This window comes from Saimiri boliviensis, chromosome 8 (genome assembly GCF_048565385.1).
Source record: "Saimiri boliviensis isolate mSaiBol1 chromosome 8, mSaiBol1.pri, whole genome shotgun sequence".
NCBI lineage: Eukaryota > Metazoa > Chordata > Mammalia > Primates > Cebidae > Saimiri > Saimiri boliviensis.
The window spans coordinates 87,694,533-87,714,623 of NC_133456.1; the positions used below are offsets into that span (position 1 = coordinate 87,694,533).

A 20,091-nucleotide genomic window follows, 5' to 3' on the forward strand; every position below is an offset into this window, starting at 1 on the left:
ATATCGTCCTTTGTAGGTGGAAAAGAATAAGGCACAGACAGGTGAAGTAATTTGCCCAAAGTCACAGCTACTGAGTACCCGACTTTGAATCCTAACCTAGGCACTCTGACCTCCAAATGACTCCAAAGTTCACTTTCTGAACTGCTGCAGTGTACTGAGACCCTTGTGGCTTTCAGAGTTTTTAAAAGAAGGCAGTACTGCTGTGGTTAAAACCAGGGACCTGGAGCACAAGACTCTGGCATCTCTTTTGTGCTCCTCCAAGCCCCCATGAAGCATTTTTGTAAAACCTGAGGAATCGAAGAAACAGCCTGAGAACCCTAGGGCTGGAAGACCTCTCTGGCCTTTCAGCTTCCATGTTCTCTTTGTGTGTGACTAATACAGCAGCATAAAATATCAGCATTAATTCTTCAGCCCTCAAGGGGACCACTTAAATCACAGATAATGCTAACTGGAATCTGGGCTTTACAAAACCTTGCAATTAGGAAGCAATTCTTCAAGGCTGTTCTGGAAGCTGCCAAGGATGTTGTTTGTTAAATTATTTGGTATCTTCACTCTGGGGACCCCGGGGAGGTATCTTTCTTTGGCCTCTGTGTTAAGAGCTCCTCTTGAACACTGGTATGCTTTAATCCTATGGAGCCTGAATCTCATAACCCACTGTAACTTCCTTGACATACTGACTTTTAGAAAACTCAGCCAAATTAGTGGCACAGTCATAGGGAGTTTACTAAATTTGCTTATAGCTCTAAATCACTTTCTTTTCCTTTTGTCTACTTTTTCTTCCTTTTAATTTATTTCTCTGTGACATGCACATTTTTGGAAGCCATCTCAAATCCCTTTTGGAATATAGTGGGCTATAAATGAAGAAAATTTTTTCTCTTCAAAAAAGAATTCCCTGAAAATGACTGTATAAATGCTGAGCTCCCTTAATTAGTTTAAAGTCTTGGATGAATGAGTTTTTCATTGCTTTTGGTAGTATTTTAAACTTCATCATAAAGGTAGAATCTAAGCTTGCTGCAGCTAAAAGGAAATAGGATCATATTCAATGACTTCCAAGCTGTCATATTGTATATTGGCCAAAGTGGAGTGCAAGAGTCATCATTCAAGATGAAGGAATGAAGGTGAAGCAGAAGGAAAAGAAAATAGATCTCAAGAAGAGAATTCCTGTGTGTCGAGTCCCTATTTTGTGCTGGAGACTGTGCTGGGTTTGTCATATACATTTTATCTTTTCAACCTCATTGCAAATTTATGAGTTGCTATCCCCAGTTTACTGATAAGAAAACTGACACTCAGCAAGGTGAAAGGAGAGAAACAAGAATATGGTGGTTGGATGTCATTCAGAATTCAAACTACCATCATCTCTCCAGCGAATCTTGCTACCTGCACTCTAGCGGCCCCTACAACTTATTCTTCACACTGCAGTCAGAGTATCCAAATTGCAAATTTGCTCATACTATCATCTGCCTGTTTAAAACGTTTCAATGTCTTCCTCTTGTTCTTAAGATAAAGACTAAACTCTTGACTATGGCCTTATGCCTGCATGGTCTAGCCTCTGCCGACTTCTCCAGCCTCATTTCTCACCACATTCTTCTATTTCTCTTATTCACTGTCACAATAGATAGCATGTATTAGAATCATCTAGAGAGACTGTCAAAACATACATTGCTGCACTCCTGTCCCCCAAAGATTCTGATTCCATAGATCTGGGATGGAACCTGACGGGTACATTCCTGACCCTTTCCTAGGGGATGCTGATGGTGCTGGTCTGAGGACTACACTTTGAGCAGCACTACCAAGCAAATTGTAGTCCAATATTGAACTTTTGTATCATGGTCAGCAAACTTTTCCTGTAAAGGACCAGATGGTAAATACTTTCAACTTTGCATTTCATTTGGTTTCTGTCTCAATTACTCAATTATGCCTTTTCAGCTCTGCCATTGTAGTGTGAAATCAGCCATAGAAAATCAGAATGAATGTCGTTGTATTCCAATAAAACTTTATTTACAAAACCAGTGATGGGTTGAGTTGTTTGTGATACAAACCATGAGTTGAACAGAGCTTGTGCACATGCCATTTTTCCTTTGAGTGGAATGTTCTTCCTGTCCTTATTTGCCCAGTTAACTCTTTCTTGTCTTCACTCCTCGTATCAATCATATCCTCCCTTTACCTTTCTGAATTTCTCCAAGGCATTCATAGCATTATTCATTCATTCACACATTCAATAATATTTGTCAGATGCCTTTTTAAGTGCTAGGAATTATTCTGGGTACTAGGGATATGGAAAAGAAGAAGACAAGATGTTCATTATCATGGGATCTCCATTTATTTTAGTGAGGGAAGATATACAATAAAGAGGTAAAAACAAATAGGAAATTAAATAAGACTCATTGAAAGATACTAGAAAAATACGAAGTGGTATGAAAGGTCAAATGAGGACTTAGGAAGGAGTCCGTTCCCTTAGTAGTGACTGGCACAGTTTGCTTTTGTATTTGTTTTTAGGACAATTTAACTCATTGTTCTATTTAATCAGATTGAAGATTTTATGAAGCAGCACCCTATTCACTGTTGTTTCCTTACTGCCCAGCAAAGAGCCTAATGGGGAAAAGAGCTCTATAACTACTTGCAAAATTGAGTTCTGGATTTAATGAGCCACTTCTGACACTCTTTTATTTATTTTTGCATAAAATTCACATTCAACTGTGTTGAGTGCTGGGATATAAGATTTGATTGCTTATTAATTTGTTGATCCAATATTTGTTGAATACCTATTATGTGCCAGGCTCAGCTCTTAATCAGGGGACAAATGAATTGTCTAAAACAGAAAAAGATTCCTGCCTTCATGGAGTTTTACTTTCTAGTTTGGAGTAGGTGAGGCAGAGAGTGAATACTCAAAACGCAATGCAAAAGACAAAAATCAAGTTGGATACAGGAGGTAGAGAGTGTTGGGTGGGGAAGACTATTTTTAAATTGCAATTTTAAATAGAGTGGGAGTACAGTCTTGCTGATAATGTGACATTTGCATGGAGAGCTGAAGAGATGAAGGAGTGAGACAGTGAGCCAAGTAAATATCAGCATTCCAAGCACAGGGCAAGTAAATTCAATGGCATTGAACTGCCTGGCACATGCATGGAACAACAAGGAGGACCTGGTAGCCAGCATGAGTAGAACCTCACCTATTTTGGGAAATCAGCTCCATTTCAGACGTTAGGTCTTAAATGAGACCAGTGGCTTCTTTGGAGGAATTGCCGTATAAAGTTTAACTAGATCATATCTTTTATATGACATATAATAATATACATTGCTGGTTATTTTTCCATATCCATTTTTCTTTTTCCCACAGTAATGGAATAAAAGATATTACTTCTCATAATAAAGGCATTTTCCAGCCCCCTTTGTAGCTAGGTGTGGCCATATTGCTAAGATCTAGCCAGTAGGTAGGATGTAAGCAAAAGTGGTATACACAACCCAAGCAAATGTCTTTAAGGGGGAAGAGGACATTTTTTTTTCTTTTGCCTTTTTCCCTTCCTGCTGGCTAGAATAGGGATATAATGGCCAAGACTCCAGCAGTCATCTTAGACCTTACAGAAGAGGCCACATTCCAGAAACAATGCAGCAGAAGGCTGGAAGGTGACAGAATCTCTGAGTATTTGCAGAACCACATATTGGCCCTAGACACTCATCTCTAGAAATTTTATGGGAGAGAATAAAACTTTCTCAGTTCTAAGCCCCTGCTAATTTGGGTTAGAGGTCACACTAATTGTAACAAATACATCTGGATTTTATGGAGCCATGGAGACCTGAGAAAACTGAGAACAAATATAAGTGTTTACAAGCCCTAAAACTAGAAACAGTCAGAATGATAGTGGTGTATGTGTTTCAAGATAAAATTTCTTTGGTTGTTTGTTTTTACTGGAATGTAATACTTGCTCATTTAAAAAAGAACAGACAGATAAAAAGCAAAAAATAAAATGAAAATACAACCATCCTTCACCCACAATGATCAGTTCATACAATAGTGTTTACTTTCATTAACATATAGATTTTAAAAGGGGATAATATCTTACAAATAGTTTTATGACTGGATTTTTTAAAGCTTAATGTGTTGGAAACATTTTTCTATATAAAGGAATGTATTTTTGTATTCAAGTTTATAATGGTTTTGTGGTATACCATTGTGGGGCCCTGTAATAATCAAATCTCTGTAACTGGATATTTAAGTAGTTAGTAATGTTTTGATGAACACTTTTGTTGTTTACATCTTGGTACATACCTTGAGTTATTTCTCAAAGGTAAATTCCCTGAATAAGCAAGGTCATGAGCAGATGAGAGCTGGGACAGTTTCCAGAGAACGGGAAGAAAAGGAATAGGGGAGTTGACCTCTTATTCAATGCAGAGCAGCCCTGGTGGATTTCAGATGATGGATGGTGCTGACTGGTCAGACCTGAGTCATGGAACCAGCATTGGTAGGTGGGAAGTTCATAATCCTATTGCAGTCATAAGGACTAAAGTTTTGAGGGAGAAGGACAGGTAATTTCCCTAAGACAGTGATTCTTAAACTGTGATCCCTGGACACCAGCAGCATCAGCATCTCCTGGGAAACTATTTGAAATGCAAATTCTTGAGGCTCACCCTAGAGCTACTGAATCAGAAATCCTGGGTTCAGGCCGAGTGACTTGTGACTTATCAAGCCTTCCTGGTGATTCACACGCACTCTAAAGTGTGAGATCCACCACCCGAAGAAAAGTGAGGTTGCTGTTAGCAAATAGATGAGAAGAGCTTCCGACAGAAGCTGTTTCAAATTTAAAAATTTTTTCCCACTAAAATTCTATAATGAAAATATAGAATTTATTTATTTCATTTATTTTACACTCATATTCTCTCTTCCATAGACTTCGTGCTTCTTCAGGGAAGACAGGAGTGCTATTCAATTTCGTGTCCTCAGAGAGCACTATGCCTTGGGTGTAGTAGGTGTGCTGACATCACCCACATGCCCCTTCCCATCCACTCCCCACCCTTCTCCACTCTACTTGTCTGTCTCCAAAGCTTGAACCCTGTGCATTGTATCAATGGTCTCCTATGTCTTCTGGGTCCTACTTAGATTTGGCCAGTGAACAGTTCTGCCCAGTCTCCCACACTCCTCAACCTCTGAAAAAAAGGAGGGAGACTGAAGAGCAAGATCAGGGTCTTTATTCCCTTGTCCCCTCCTGTGTGCTTTTTTCAGATCAGTAGTCCTGTTTTTATCTTGATTCTTCCTGGTGTCAGAGTAGCCTTGTCTGATGTTAATGTTCTGTGAAATTGTTGATGTTCAACCGGAGAACATCAAGGTCTAGCTGGTAATGCCTGGTCAGCTCCTGGACGCCAAAGACTGCTTTTCTCTTTCTCACACTTTTTCTTTTTCTCTTTATGAAGGAGATCCTGTCTCCATCATGGCCACAGCTCCTTTAGATCTCCTGCCTTTGGACTCTCTCCTTCTGGGGTCTGGGAACAATTTCCTCCCTTAGTCCCTGTGGCTTGGAGGCTCTAACAGCTTTATTACTTCTAGCCCACGGGGTCCAATACCACCCCTTTTGATTGCCCTAACCTACACCTTTGTAAACTGTGCCCTTGCAAACAAAATCTCCAAGGAGTATTTAATTGAGTGTGTCACCTATTTTGTGCTGAGCTGCTGATTGATGGAATCAACACCCAACCAGTATGTGTTAATGAAATCAGTTCATTTTCAAAAATATTTTGTTGAAAACAAGGTATACTCATTCTTTCTATCATATAAAATCCTTTGGTAAAATTATTTTAATATGGTTAACTTAAACCTCTATTTAGACTTGCTTAAAAAAGAATTCCTAAAATATTTATTCTATTATTCATATTTCAAGTTTAAACTATTGCAGAGGGGTTAAGATAGGGCCTTCTTCAATGGGCATTCACTATGAAAACTTGAGCCCTTGACCTGAACAAACTCTTATGATATATTCGTATTTGTGAAGATGGGCAATTTATTTTCAAAGTTAATTTTTCAAAATTATAATGACATAAATTAAAGGTACTTTGAGTTATATTGTAAACCAAATTAATTAGTTCTAGTCTTGACATGCATAAATTGCACGTTGGTATTTAGGAAGAGAAATGTTCCCCATGGCCATTGATGGGCTCTCACCCTGTAGTTTATAAATCAAAGGTACAATTTGAGAATAAAACACTCTTTATAAAATAGAATGTCAAGAGATCCTTGTTAAATTTGCTGTAGCAATTAAGTTCTCAGGTGAGAAAATGCCTCTTTTTCTATGTTTTATTAACTCTGTCATTCAGTACTCCATTTATGGGAGCAACTCTTCACAGTAAGTACACATTAGGATGACTTTTCCCCTCCATTTAAATGAAAAGTTTGAGAGGAGGAATTGGTTCCTGTCCACTCACTCGAGTAGTAATAGAGACTGGATCTGTGCCATTTTGCAGAGAGGAGGGAATGGGGGGTAAGAAAACCATGTGGCCAACCTGACCCAGGCTGGCAGCACAGAGGTGAAGACGTCCCCAGGGGCTGCACGTCCTCTGGGACAGGTGTCTCCAAGTGCCACTGGCATTTTCTCCTAAATCATGCCACTGATCCTTATTTCCATCCAAGCTTCAGATTCTAACTGATCACAGGTTTGGGGTAAAAATATGATAGTTTTGTATTGTTTATCTTGGATTTTAGAGCAGGAAGAGAGGGTATGTATGTGAGAGAAAGACAGAGACAGAGATAGAGGTGACAGAGACAGACTATTACAAATGTCTTTGGCTTCTATACTAATTGCCAGGAAAATAGTCACAGTGGAGATGTTATCTTCCTCTGGAATAAGGAGAACTGGGTTTGGAATTAGACAACACTATGCTTAAATCTGACCTTTGATGATGGCCCGAAGTGCACCTTGAGTAACTTCTTTAAGCCTCAGTTTCTTCACTTATTAATTAGTGATGCTGCTTTCACAGGGCAAATGTGAGGTTAAATAAGTGAATTTCATGTAAGTGAAAATACTTCCTATGTTATAGAGCATGTCAGTGTCCTCCAGCAGAATGTCTTCCGCCAGGAACACACCTGTCATTGAACAACTTGGGTTCAGTTCTCACAGAAGGGAAAGAGAACTGTTCCACAGAGAACTACAGGGTGTCTCAGTAAGAGAGTGTCAGGAAAGACTTGTTTGAAATTTGGCTTTGTGTCAAGGTTTTGAGGAGGGCGTAAGGAAGTAGGGCTTTTCTCTGGGCTGGAGGCTGTCAAGCAGTGGGCAAGTCTATGAATGCATACCTTAAATAATCTTATCTAGTGGGAGGACAGATTAGAGTGAGGCTGATGCTATATTTGATAAAGAAGAAGCCTTCACTCCTATTAGGAAAGAAGGGTGTCTGGTTATTTCTGTGGTCTGAGCCATCATCAGGCTTTGTTTATGTTCAGACATAATTACATAATGGTCCCGTTTTTGTCTCAATTGTTTCTGGTCATAGAGTGGCCTTGTCTGATGTTAATGTTCTGTGAAATTGTTGATGTCCAAGAGAAGAACATCAAGGTCTAGCTGGTGATGCCTGGTCAGCTCCTGGATGCCAGGGGCTGCTTTCTCTTTCTCATGTACTGTAGAAAAGCAGGATGCTTTACGTTTGCAATTGTACAGATATAGAGTCGGTGCTCTTGTGTGTGTGTGTGTGTGTGTGTGTGTGTGTGTGTATGTTTAAGCCTCAGCAGTGTGTATGGCTGCCATTCACTGGTAAAAACACATATTTTAATTGATTGAGACATTGACGTGTTTTAGTAGTCATACTAGAGACATTCAAGCATCCTTACTGAATATTTTCCCTTCTCAAAGAAACTTCCCTGAGAAGAAAGTCTGTGCTTGTGATAGGCAGATCCTTCCCCTCATTCATCACAGCTGAATGCATCAGAGCTGGGCCCTGACCCAGAAGCAGCCAGTCCGTAGGATGAACAGACCTAGGACCCTCAGGTCGGCTTGGACCGACCATTCATTTTCTCAGAATTAGAAAACAAAAAGACTGAATCAGCTAACAAAAGGGAGCAAAAGGCCATAGTGTGCATGGGGAAGAAAACAAGCAAACTGAAATTCAAGCTGACATGACTAGCGTTATGAAAGAAAGCTCAGATGGATATAATAAAGAGAATAAGAGAATAGAAGTCCAGAGAGAAGCAGAGGCTCCATGATAGAAGGACTGGCCACAGGGCTTTCTTAGGACCCACCATTTCCGAATTTTAACCTCGACCGTACTATGGTAAATTTATTCCTCATGAACTAACTCAGATGGACCCCTGTGTTCTGCAACAAGAGTGATATTGCCTTAGGTAATTGTTAGGTTAGAGATGTAAAGAACTACAGATGTCATCTAGCCTTTGTTTTCCAGTTGAGGAAACTTATTCTAAAAGAAATAGAATTACCTGTTCAAGCTCTCAGAACACTAGTCCTTTAAATCAACATAATAGATAATTGCCTGCAAGTGATTTGAAGAGCACTAGGAAGACCTTCTCCTTTTCTCTCTACACACCTCTCTCGCTCCTCAGGCTGTTTGTTGCAAAGCTTAAATTTGTTTGCATGTATTTAGTCCTTACCATAATGCTTGGTGCATAGAAAGAGCTAAGTGCATGGTACCGTCACAAACGTGTTATAAAACCACAGTTCCAACTCATTTATGCAGGGTTCCAGAGCCAGTGGGAACCAGTGGTGCTCTTAATGAGTTGCAGTAGCTGGACATATAAGATTTACCTTAGCACAGCAACCAGAAGATATGATCAACAGTACTAGATTAATATCGCCTGTGCTGATTGATAGAAATAAAAACTATCTTACATTATTCTATCATGTACATTAGTCCAGCATGTCTACCTATTATAGTTCCTTTCACAAACACCTACACCATTATGTCTTCATCTTCACTTTCCAGATGTAGAACCAAAGGTTCAGAGCAGCTGAAAGACAGGTAAGGGTGCTCTTCTTTTAGGGAATAATGGGAGAACCCAGGGCACTTGGAGGTGGGCAAGAGTGTGCCAAGGTGCAGTGAACTTTCTCCTAATTTTACCATTTTGCCCAGGACCAGCGCTCCACACCCAGGAACTTGCAAAGAAAGGGCACTCTGTCCATCTGGCTGTGGGTGTAATTCTTCTCTGTCCAGGCTTAATGTCACCGGCATGATTAGTGCCTGTATCAGGAAATCACCTCCTGGTCGAGTAACCACTCTTTCCATTCATCTTTGTCTCTGCAGATGTTGAGGAGAATGGCAGTTTGAGGTTGGAGAACATTTCTTCCATTATGAAAGGTGCCCTTGTGGGGCCAGCTGAGCCTCCGGGTCAACAGAGGTAGGAAAACGGTTGCTATGTGAATTTTTGCAGTGCAAATTAAAAAGTTCTTTTGAAAGCTTAGAATATGTGAAGTCCCATTACTTCCAATAGGACTATTTGAAAAGCTATGGATTCTGCATATATGGAATCCTGTTGCACCTTAGGAACAGAGCAAAGGCTGCTGAATTTGGGAGGCAGGCTGCTTGCTAAACGTGATCAGGGGCTTGTCCAGTCTGACAGCCACGCCACTGTTAAAAGAAGAATATCTTTTAACAAAATGGCTCTTTAAGATAAACTATCTATGTGGACTGAATGCTTAAATTTCCTAAGTTTTCTGTCACTTCTAAAACTATCTCTAGGCGTATTTTTAAAGCTGTCAGCCTTAAGGTATTTATTTTGATCAAAGCACTTTTATTCACATGTGAAATTAACTTAAGAGACATCTACTACGAGTCTGAACTTTTACACATTACCCCACTTAAGACAATAAGAATTTTGTAACATAAATTTTGGCAGCTGTTTCATGTGTCAAGTACCCAATTTCTGTTTATCCTTATTGCTATTTTCAAATTAAAAACTAAAGTTTTGTCTAAAATGAAATATATATTTTATATTTATAATACACAGTAGGTATAGTTTGGAATTGATACAGAATGTGTCTGTGCAGAATTATAAAGTCAGTCCGGATATTAAATGCTTTCTTTCATATCTTTTGGACTGTGAAGACTGTTCAGTGACACTGAAGCATTTTAAGTAATGAGGTGTCGTTAAGAAGAAAGCAGCTGTGAGAAAAAGTTAGTTGAAAAATGCCAACGACCTGTGCCTGATAGGGTTAACTTTCTCATGTTTTTACTGATGCTGTTTTCCACAAACAAAGCAGTTTACTGCTTGGGTGTGTGTGTATGTATGTGTTTATATACATTTCTTCAAATGTGCAATATTTTCGGTAAATGTAGACAGATACCTACTTGAGTATTTCTGAACTGACTTCACTCTAATAGCAGAACTTATCTGACATTATAGCTATCTATCCATCCCGACAATTTGACTCTTCTCTCCTGGTTTATAATCATTAATCTTTATTTCATGAATCAAGGCAGAGGATTAAATTTCATCTTGGTGATATGACTAGTATAGATTCATTTTCAATAGGTTGCTTTGATCATCTTTTTTTAAGAAAGTGTCTTTATCTTGCCAACATGACCTTCTTTTCAGCCTGCCCTTATCTGAAAAATAGCCTTTGCTATTCTTTGGAACTTTTCCACTCTCTGTGGCCTCCAATGAATTTATCATTGTTCAGACATTTAGCATTGCTCCCACAGAAGTATAGAAGTATTTTTTTTACAAGTTTCAACATACTTGCCAAAATATAATAGCAATTGTTAGCTAATCATTATTGCGTGTGAGGCAGACAAAAGCTCTTTAAAATGGGTGTAGGTTTGTTCTCCAGAAACAAGAATTCAGAGACTCATTTTTTTCCCCATCATTTCATGGCAGCAATTGAGGCTGCAGCTTGACTTGAACCTCTGATAAGAGATGAATAAAAAGAAAAAATTGAATGTTAATGAGAATGATTTATTGTGTTTTGTGATCATACAGGATTTTCTGAAAAGTCCTTTTTTGTTTGGATAATTTCCCATAATGTGACTCTTTCCCACCCAAGGTGGGAGGCAGGTGTGTATTTTCCCAGCCTGTCTTGCTACTGGGTGCAGTCATATGGCTGAGGCTCCCCACCAATAAGATGCATGCATCAGGGAGATTTTGATGTGAAGTGGTCAGAGGAAGCAGCAGGGTATGAAGTCCATTTACTGGCAATAGCAGTGATGGAGGTGTTTGGCTTTTGGAGACAGGCGTAGGGGAGATTTTTGGTGTTTGAGGCCTGACCGTGGACTGAGCTGTAGCATCTGAGTCCAGGGGCAGTGGGACCTCCACTGGTGCAATTCTGAAGTGTGGTTGTGGCACAGCCCGTCACCCACCCTGCAGAATCTCAGCTACCAAATTATGTCTTTCAATACATTCTGCCGTTTCCAAATGATGCAATCAATCAGAAATATCTAGGTATTTTTACCTTATCAACACTCAAGTATGATTCTTTCATGGGAAAACACATAAAGGAATTGGTGTAAGAAGAATCCAAACAATTTTTTATGGAGTCTTACCAACAGTGAACTTGGATGCATGTTTAATTAATTATAGCAAATTTTTTAAACTTTCTTGCTTGGGACAAGTACACTCTTTTAGCCAAGAGTAGTGGCTAGAGGCAAAGTACCATCTCTGATGCTGGGCTCCTTGGGGTCATTCTTTTCCTAGGTTCTACCTTTGATTTGCCAAGCTTTCATTTGCGTCTGGACCTTTATGTCAAGAAATGGCCCAATCACTGGAAGACAGCGTGGGGCTTATGTCTCTCTGTAGTTTAAATTATTTTCTGAAGTGTGAGGCTTCCTTCCCTAACTGATACCATCAGTGTTGCTGACATCATGGTGTTTTGTGGCTCTGTCCTTGAGTCTTGCTCCTACTCTGCTGCTTTGAGTCCTTCACTTAAGAAGGACATCTGCTGTGGGTTGTAAGAAAAGCCACGGTGCATCACAGACTGACTGTACTTTGCACTACAGTGTTCAGTGATACCGGGCTCTGAAGCCTCCAGTTGGTTCATGGGATGGGTCATGCTGACCTGCACTCCATCCCTGAGATGCCCTTGGATTCTTTTCCTAGGCAACACCTTCTTTTTGTAGTTATCTGCCTTCCCTAGAATGTGAGGTGCTTGGAGGCAGCATTCCTACCTTGGCTCCTTCTTTGACCTCAAGCTACAGAATGGTGCTGGACATATTCTCAGGAGACACCACAAGCCCTGGTGTCCTGAGGGACACTGGTCTTGGCTGCATGAATCTGGAGATGCTGGCATTTGCTGGCCATTTCTCTGTTCTTGCTTGCTCCCTTGGCCAAAGTGACCAGGAACCTAGCCTATCCATTTGATCTCCCCAGGAGACTTGATTTTGTTTTATGTCTGTGATCTCTCACAAATCCCCTTCATGATGCTCGTTGCTTATCAGAATATTTAGGTAGCTCCTCTGGCCTGTGGGGACATGTACTTGTTTGGGTCCCTAAATAAGAACAGATTCCCCTTTTGATGATTTTTTGCTTTTCGCCTTTTCCAAAATAGGACCCATTTCTTCCATAGCTGCTGGGCAATGGATAAAAGTTGCTCTTAATAGGCTAAAACCACACTCTACATTTTAAGCCATTGTGGTCATAAGAAACAAAATAAATAAACAAAAGCCTTTGGAATCCTTTACATTCTATCTATTCATTTTTATTGGATTACATGGGCATAAAGTGTGAATAGTTGTGTGAAAAATAAAATATTTATTCCACTATTCAACTCTACAAATGCAAGTATCTGAATACTCAGGATTATACCCAAATCACAGAATGTTAAAATGTAACAACCAGAAAGGACCTTAAGTCTTTTCTTCTATCATGTATCAGACAAATAACATGTATCCATAATATATAAAGAACTTGTACAATTCAATAAGAATAAGCAAAATATCCCAGTAAAAGTGGGCTAAATATTTGAGCAGACACTTCAGAAAGAAATATGCCAATGGGCAATAAGGACATGAAAAGATGGTTAGGATAATTATTCCTTAGGGAAATGCAAATGAAAAACATGGGGCATAGGGTGATAATACTCCAGAACCATTACAATAGCTAACATTAAAAAGACTGACCACATCAAGTGTTGATGAGGTTGTGGAAGAATCAGAGCTCTCACACACTGCTGGTGGGAATATAAAATGTGCACAGCCACTTTAGCAAAATCTTGACAGTGTTTTTTTAGTATATGTGCTGCTGAAGTGAGCACGACAGTGTTTTTTTAAAAGAGTTAAACAAATACCTGTTGTGTGAGCCAACCATTCCACTCTTAGGTATTTATACAAGAAAAATAAAAATGCATGTCCATGCAAAGACTTATATCCACATTTTCATGACAATTTTATTTATGATGGCCTAGATAGAAATGACCCAGATATCCATTAACAAATGATGGTATACTCATACAATGAAAAACTACCTAGCAATCAGAAAGAGTCAACTGTGGATATACACACAACATGAATAACTCTCAAAATCTTTATTCTGAGTAAAACAGGCCAGACCAAAATAATACATAAGGTATGATTTCATTTATACAAGATTTTAAAAAATATACAAGTTAATCTTTAATGACAGAAAGAAGATAAGTGATTGCCTGGCACAGCAGTGGAGGGAGGGATGAATTACAAAGGGGCACAAGGAAACTGTTATGATTTATTTGACTGTATATATTTGCTCTTGTCCAGATTACATTTAGCACATTTTCCCCTGATAAGTAGATTATATTTGAAAATGGACTTCCTTTTTCACATTTCCTGCTTACATTATTCCTAATAAGAAAATTGCTTTAATGCTTGTCTTTTCTAGACGATTACTGAGTTATTTTCATCATCCATTATAATTTGCCAATTAATGAGAATCTTTTATACTTTTTCTTTTACTCAACCAGACTGTATATGCCCATTCATCCTGTGTATATATTTTATTTTTTTTTCCTTTTAAATGACCCAGAAATTCAATAAAAGCAATGCAGTGAAGGAAAACAGCTTTGTCTGCCCGAAAGGAGTCACCCAATAAAATTATAGCTTTAATTTTCAGCCTGACCTTTCTTGTAATTTGTTTGAAATTTTATGATTTCAAAAGAAATAGACTGTTCACAGAGGAATACACCGTCCACCTTCCCAGGGGAGATTTTGAAAGCCAAAGCTCTGAGTCTAATAACCTAATGGCAACAGCAACATTGCTATTTGTCATTCATTTCTATCTCTATAAAGACTGGCCCTACAGTCTTTCAGTCATAATCATTTCCAAAGTTACCTATTGTCATTTCCCTGATTTTAAAAGAATCTTGGTACAGACCCGTATTTCTCAAACTTTACATGCATGTAAATCACCTGGGATCTTGTCAAAAGGCAGGTTTTGATTCAGTAGGTCTGTAGTGTGTCCTGGGAATCTGTATTTCTACCAAAATAGCACAAACCCTCATATTATTTGAATTTGCTTTCTAAGTAAATTTCACTCTGTCAAGAGATAGCAACTCACTTTTATTTAAAGTATTTAAATATTTAAAGTAGAACATTGAAAAGCTTGCCAATTTCTTTGGGTTTTATTATCAAATAGTCATCATGGATGATATTGTCTATTCTTTCTGAAGATGAGACCAGCCAGGAAGCAGAGCCAGCTTAGGGATCTAAGGGAGGAGTGAGAGAGGAATACTAGAGTGTCTCTAAACCATGCTGCATGTGCAACACCAGGATTGTATTTAAGGTGATAGATTGAAGCCTTAGGCTAATTTTTCAACCCTTTCTACATTGATGTCTTTTTCTCTGCAGCTTTGCAGTAGAGTGATGACGGTTCTATCCCTTGACTCTGGGCATGTCCATAACTGGCTTTAGCCAGTTAGCAATACCATTGTCAGCAATGGAATGTTAGCATGTAACACGAGCAGAGGTTCAACTTGGACTTGTGCAGTGGGACCTCAACCTCCTGAAGTTTTACCTTTGTCATGAGAACAACATGCTCAGGTGAGCCTACTGGTCTCAGTAGGAGGAAGAGAGGCATATGAAACACAGCTGCCTCTGGCTGAACCAAATACAAATCAATTCACTCCAGCCAGCCTTTAGACACTTCAGACATACTAAGTGTTTTTTGTTGTAATCCACTCGAATTTGAACTCATTTGTTATGCAGAAATAGCTACCTGACTTACTGGAGCAAGGTTCTGATACAGTAGGACACTAGAGATGGATAGTGAGGTACTGGGAGGCAGATCAGGAGTTGGAGATCTGAAAAAGGGAAGAACAGAGATAGAAGGTGGTATGGTTTGGCTCTGTGTCCCCACTATAATCTTATCTCGAATTGTAATCCCCACATGCTTGGGGAGGGAACTCATGCGAGGCAATTGGATTATGGAGCAGGTTTACCTCATGCTGCTCTTGTGACAGTGAGTGAGTTCTTATCAGATCTGATGATCTAAAAGTGTGGCACTTCCCCCTCTGTCTCTCTCTTTCTCCTGTCACTATGTGAAGAATTTCCTTGTTTCCCTTTACCTTCTGCCATGATTTTAAGTTTTCTGAGACCTCCCCAGCCATGCAGAACTGTGGGTCAATTAAACCTCTTTCCTTTATAAATTACCCAGTCTCACGTAGTCTCTTTATAGTAGTGTGAAAATCAACTAATACAGGAGGTCAAAGTAGATGAAACAGAATGGAGTCAAGGTTGATGTCAACAGTTGGATTTTTAAACATTTTTGGTGTACACTTGCATTAGTACATGAGACATAAAGGTGAGCTGAAGTGGGACAGATGGAGACTGTTTTGAGCCAACCAGGACTGGGTCTGATGTAACAGGATGATTTTTCTCATTGGGTTCTTGGCTGCTTATGTCATGGACGGAAGATAAAGAGGGCTGGGAGAAAACACTTAATTGATAAACTAGTTGAATCTTAGCCTGAATTAGCTTAGAACATGCATCTTCTCCTGTTGCTTACCAGCCTGTGATGCCAAAGCAACATTTTTTCTCCTGTGCTTTATAAAAAAATTCAGAGAGCTCTCACCAAATCACTAGACATGTGGTATTTGGGCTGTTAGTCATGGGTTGCCATACTCCATGTATTAGGAAGTTCTTGACATTCTTTTAGTTGTTAATTCACTAACTGACTCATTATTTGAATTGTACTTGTCAAGTTTTTATGTGTCCTCATGGAGCTGACATTATTACATGTAAAACGTGAATCCATCCCTTTATGATAATTGCTATAATGGTTAAAAAGGAGATGCACAGTGAGATCTTCTATGCTTGGGAAAAGGAGGCATTTATAGTTGGGGATCAGTGACTATTTATTTGAGAAGAAATTGTATTTAAATTTAAATTTAAAAGGAGTGGGAAGAGTAGTCTATGTGATGGAAACAGTATGTGCAAAGGACCTTAAGTCCTGTGGAAAATGGAAGATGATTCTTTGGAAGATCTATGGCTGATTTAAGGAAATGAAAAGTCAGTTTGGCTGAACAGTGAAGTGAAAAGGGCAGATGCCTTATCAGGCATGGCCAAGTTAATAGTTTGGATTTTATTTTAAGACTAATAGAGAGTAATTGAAAGGCTTGAAGCAGGAGAGCAACATCATTGAGTTTGTGTTTTAAAAGATTACTCTGCCTATAATGTGGAGAATGCATATAAAAGGGATAAAAATGGAAGATGTGGCTTGCAGTGGTCCATGAAAAAGAAAATGTTGACTAGGACTATAGTGGTGGTAGTGGATTTGGAGAGCTTTGCCCTGGAGTTATTTATTTATTTATTTATTATTATACTTTAAGTTCTGGAGTACATGTGCAGATCTTGCAGGATTGTTACATAGGTATACACATGCCATGGTGGTTTGCTGCCTCCATTCCCCCATCACCTACATTAGGTATTTCTCCTAATGTTTTTCCTCCCTAACCTCCCCACCCCCTGCTATCACTGCCCTCACCCTCCGTCCCCAACAGACCCCAGTGTGTGATGTTCCCCTCTCTGTGTCCATGGGTTCTCATTGTTCAACACCCACTTATGAGTGAGAACATGTGGTGTTTGGTTTTCTGTTCTTGTGTCAGTTTGCTGAGAATGATGGTTTCCAGATTCATCCATGTCCCTGCAAAGAACATGAACTCATGCTTTTTTATGACTGCATAGTATTCCATGATGTATATGTGCTACATTTTCTTTATCCAGTCTATCCTTGATTGGCATTTGGGTTGGTTCCAAGTTTTTGCTATTGTAAACAGTGCCACAATGAATGTATGTGTGCATATGTCTTTATAATAGAACAATTTATAATCCTTTGGGTATATATTCAGTAATGGGATTGCTGGGTCAAATGGTATTTCTATTTCTAGACCCTTGGGGAATCGCCACACTGTCTTCCACAATGGTTGCACTAATTTACACTCCCATCAACAGTGTAAAAGTGTTCCTATTTCTCCACATCCTCTCCAGCATCCAGATATTTTAATTGCCATTCTAGTTGATATGAGATGATATCTCAATGTGGTTTTGATTTGCATTTCTCTAATGACTGGTGATGATGAGCATTTTTTCATATGTTTTTTGGCTGCATAAATGTTTTCTTTTGAAATATGCCTGTTCATATCTTTCACCCACTGTTTGATGGGGTTGTTTTTTTCTTATAAATTTGTTTTAGTTCTTTATAGATTCTGAATATTAGCCCTTTGCATATGGGTATCTTGTAAAAATTTTTTCCCATTCTGTTGGTTGTCGGTTCACTCTGGCGATTGTTTCTTTTGCTGTGCAGAAGCTCTTTAGTTTGATTAAATCCTGTTTGTCAATTTTGGGTTTTGTTGCCATTGCTTTTGGTGTTTTAGTCATGAAGTCTTTGTCTATGTCTATGTCCTTAATGGCATTGCCTATGTTTTCTTCTAGGGTTTTTGTGGTGTTAGGTCTTATGTTTAAATTTTTAATCCATCTGGAGTTAATTTTTGTATTGCCCTGGAGTTATTTAGAAAGAAGAATCAATGGTTCTTGACATTGTTTAGAGTGTCATGAGTCAGGAAGGAGGAAGATTGTCTCTGAAGCTTCTGGTTTGCAACAACTGATTGTGAGACAGAGGACTTTGGAGAAAAATGGGTTTGGGGATGGGATCAACAGTTTAGTTTAATATATGTTGATTCTGATGTACTTGTAATAGAACCAAGGGGAAAAATCAAGTAGAGAGTTGAGTATATTGTTTTTTAACCCAGAAGACAGCTGTGAGTGGGACACAGCACTTTGCAGCTCATTGGCATAGAGATGGTAGTTAGGTAAAGGGTATGAACCTGGGAGTAAAGATTGTAGGCATATCTTTGAGGACTATCAACATTTTAGGGAGAATTAGTAGGTAAAGGAGGCCAAGAAGGAAAGAAGAAAACTGTAAGAATGCAGTGCCATGAAAGCAGATGGTAAGCTATATTGAATGCACCAGAGAGCTAAGTCAGCTGAGGCATAAAGCATGTCTGTTAGAGTTAGCAATGGGGCAGTCATTAATAAACTCAGAAAGAGTCAAACAGCAAGGTGGAGGCAGGAGCCAGATTGTAGTTGGTTAGAAGGGAGCAGAAGATGATAAAATAAAGATGTAAATGTCTGATTAGAATGAGAATATTTTCTCCAAGCAGCCGCAATTTCTGTTTTTGAAAGAAGCAAGCTTGATGCATGTGGCATAGGAAAACACCAACAGGAGCTGAAAAAATATGCAAGGATAGTTCAGAAAATAGAACAAATCTTTCCCATTGCAATTAGGAATTAAGTTGCATTAGTTTGATTTCAAGAATTCATGATTTGGATAACTGCTTTGCTCAAAACTGCTTTTAATTTTTGAAAATTCAAAAAATGAAAGAAGGGTAAATAATATTTGCCCTTGTGCAAATAAGATTAAGGGAGATGGTTGCTATGATCAGGAGGAAACAGGTTTCGTGCCATCTTCACATAAGACCATAGATCTGATGATTGCTCATCTTTCCCATCTCTTTTGGATACAAAGTTCCATGAAGAAAAAAAAAACTCAGTTGCAGCTTCAGCACTTGGACAGCATCTGGTACAGAATGGGGTTCAATTATCCATTGTCAAATGAGTGAGTGCTAGTTTTTTTGTTTTTGTTTTTCATGTTTTTGTTTTTCCTATAGTACTTGGAAGTAACAGAAAGATAACGTTAACAAAAATACTCAATGTTCTTGATCCTTCTGACTGTGAGTAACCAGGCTTGACATTTTACCAACAAGCCCAAGTCAGAGCAGTTATATTGCTGTGGAAAACATGCCATGGAAACGAGGTCAGCAGGAATTAAACTGGGCCAGATGGGATTCTGCTTACAGGAAACCTTGGGTAAATAGCAAGTGAGTGAGGTATTGCAAAGTGTAATTGTTTGCATTTGCTGGCAAACCCCTCCTATTACCTAGCCACCAAAGGATGCGTGCTTTGAATGTGAGTATGAAGACCTGAATGGTACCTGAGGCGCCTTTGAAGGTTAGAAGCTTCCCCTCTTATTCCTCCCTAATGCCAGCAAGGATATGAGAGATGCTATGTTTGGCTGTAACAAGTACTTTCACTTTCTACTTAATCAGAATTTGCATTGTTTTCTCATTACAGTATTAAAGTGTGAGTTTTGCCTTCATGTACTGTGGAAATGACAAAGCCCCATAATAGTTGGTTTTATTCGTAGCACCTTCCGTTTAAGATTCTCTGAGGATCTCATAAGCTGATAATGTTCTTTCCAAATGAGCCATTTTGTAATCACACTCCACATGATTGTTTAAAATGATTATTATTGTTTCACCTTAATATAAAATGATTTATTTGCCAATAGAAAAGCCAGTTTACCCAGGAATCTAGTGTTAACTTCCTCTTGGCTCATCAAGGTCTGTGAGAATCTGGAGATTGTGAATGCAAATGTTAGTCTCTGGTTCTGTACAATAATAAGAAAATGAGGCACTGAGTTTCCATATTCAAATGCTAATTTTGCTATTCTACCTCAGTGCTCAGAGTAGGGTGGAACTTAAGCAGAGGAAAGAAAGATGAAGTCAGGAAGGGTACTCATTTTGTGGGTATAATTGGGAGGACAGAGTGAGACCTGGGCATGCATTCTTCCCTCTCCTTGCCCCAGGGTTTAGGATTCGAATTGGCTTTCCAAAGGCTGTGAAGGTTTCTCTTGTCCAGCTGTCTAAA

The 20,091-nt window shown here is 39.0% G+C and overlaps 1 long non-coding RNA gene across 1 annotated transcript in view; it reads left to right on the top strand.

The window, feature by feature from the left end:
- LOC141585431 (uncharacterized) overlaps positions 1-20,091 on the top strand; it is a 265,926-nt gene that overhangs the window by 228,778 nt on the left and 17,057 nt on the right. The window contains exon 4 of the long non-coding RNA XR_012518893.1: positions 9,232-9,325. This is a non-coding gene — a long non-coding RNA (uncharacterized LOC141585431). The remainder of the gene's footprint in view (positions 1-9,231; positions 9,326-20,091) is intronic.